Genomic DNA, 2,468 nt, shown 5'->3' with positions numbered 1-2,468 from the left:
TGGCGTGCCCTGGTGCCTAGTGGGCCCCACGGGCCTCCTCCCATGCACTTCTTTGGCTCCCTGGGTGTCTTCTGTCCAGAAAAAATATCGCCAAAAAGTTTCGTGGCATTTGGACTTCATTTGGTATTGATATTCTGTGGAGTAAAAAAATAAGCAGAAAACAACAGCTGGCACTGGGCATTATGTCAATAGGTTAGTCAAAAAAAAGTTGTTATAAGATGAATATAAAACATCCAAGATTGATAATATAACAACATGGAACAATAAAAAAATATACGTTGGAGACGTATCCTCGACCACCAGGATGAGGAGATACAGGGAGAGAGAATCCCCCTGCTAAAACCCTCTCTTAGCAAGAAAGGGGTCACCCATCTCACCATTAATGAGCACCATCGATCATCCTGAGGACAGCAAGGATGTAACCCAGTGCACCCACATAGGTGGGAAACCCATATAGCTTCCAAAACCTGGTAAAAACATCTCCAACTGACACTATCAAAAGCCTTTTGGAAGTCTAACTTTAAAGCAATAACTGGTAACCCCCTTTTGTGAGCACACTGCACCATTTCCGTGGCCAAAGCAAAGTTTTCCACAATTGATCTACCTCTCAAGAAACCAGATTGCAGAGGATGCACTAGATTAGGAATTTTGTATTGTAATATGTCTGTCAACACCTTATATGCTAATTTAGGTATGTTGTGAACCAAGGATATGGGTCTGAAATCTCATATCTCAAGCGGAGTGTCCTTCTTAGGGAGCAAAGTGATATAGGCTAAGTTGATGCCATCTAAAGAGACTTTGTTGCAATGGAAATCAGCAAAGAACCTGAGGATATCATCTCTGAGCACATGTTTGAAAGCCTTATAGAATTCATTTGTAAAGCCATCTGGCCCCGGGCACTTATTATTAGGAGACCGGTCAATAGCACTAACAATTTCAACCCAGGAGAAGTCAACCACAAGCATAGATAGATCCATGGGCGCATACAAGGAGCTTAGTTGCGCAGTTGGCATTGAGGCAGCAGTCTGACCCAACAAATCAGCAAAATGTCTAGTGGCCAAGGCCAATTCTGACCATTCTGAAAATGCTCAACCCCATCCTGCACAATGACCTTTATCTCGCTACGTCTAGCTTGGCAGTTAGTAGCAGCGCAGAAAAACTTACAATTCTTGTCACCTACCACACACCATCTAATCTTGGCGCGTCGGCACCACATGGTAATTTGCCAAAGGACGAGTTGTTCGGCTTTAGCAGAAGCAGACTCTTTGAGTACTATTTCTAACATAGACATAGATCTCCTTTCCTCAATCACGTTCAGGAAACTCACCACATGCTTATTATTGTGTATAAGCACCTTGAGGCTAGACTTGCTTCTACACCATTTGCGTAGGGCGGCTCGAACCCTTCTCATTTTGAAACTTATGAGGGACACAGAGGAGGCGAAGGGTCTTGTGCCCCTAGACCAACAATCCACAATGATGTCCCTAGCCTCATCCATCTCCAAGCAGTGATTCTCCACCCTGAATAAGTTGCTCCTAGGAGCGTTAGTAGAGAAACTGAACAAGATGGGAGCATGATCTGAGGTAGTTGCAGGCCCAACTGTAGCAGAGGTGTGGAGAAAACTCAAGTTCCAATCAACATTAACCAGCAGACGGTCTAGACGAACCAGAGCGAGGGAGCTCCTCTTATTAGACCGGGTGAACAACATGTTATCCACCTGTATGTCATCCAACCCACTGTCTCTGATCCAAGAATTGAATCTCTCCATCAAATTCCAGTTGATGTGACCCCGTGACTTCTCATGCGCAAACCTGTACATGTTGAAATCACCCAGAATGATCCATTGACTGCTGGCCTGCTCAGCCACACCGCTCAAAACCTCGAAGAACCTTGGCCTCTCATAGTTCAGGCAGGGTGCATAAACAGCAGACAACAAAAAGGAGCTATTGGTGGTGGTTGAGGAGAACCTGACAGTGACATGATAGTCACGAGACGCCACAATCTGTCCAGATAGAGAGCCGGAATTCCAGGCAACAAGAATACCCCCGAGGCACCATTAGAAGGCATGACATCATGCTCATTGAGATTTATAGGGAGGAAGCTTCGCATCTTGAACTGAGAAAGAGAACTTAATTTCGTGTTCTGCAAGCACACAACACTAGGGCAGCAAGATGTCATAACATCACGGACCAGCGAGCACTTGTCATCATCATCAAGGCCGTGAACATTCCAATTCAGCAGTTTCATGAAATAAGAGTGAACTCGCAGCCTAGGGCAGGAACAGAAAAATGCAGATGTATGCTCATGTAAATGCAAGCGATGGAGTACATTGATAGTGAGCTCACTGGGCAACGGACGTAGTACAAACTGGTCATAAGATAAGCTGGCATACTAAACTTGACAGAGTGCGAACTACTGAACTGAACTAGCAAGATACATACGCTGGACTCATAAAAACTAAAGATATA

Source organism: Triticum dicoccoides, chromosome 6B (genome assembly GCF_002162155.2).
Source record: "Triticum dicoccoides isolate Atlit2015 ecotype Zavitan chromosome 6B, WEW_v2.0, whole genome shotgun sequence".
Taxonomy (NCBI): Eukaryota; Viridiplantae; Streptophyta; class Magnoliopsida; order Poales; family Poaceae; genus Triticum; species Triticum dicoccoides.
The sequence above is the reverse complement of the archived record's forward strand: the minus strand, read 5'-3'. Positions refer to the sequence as shown.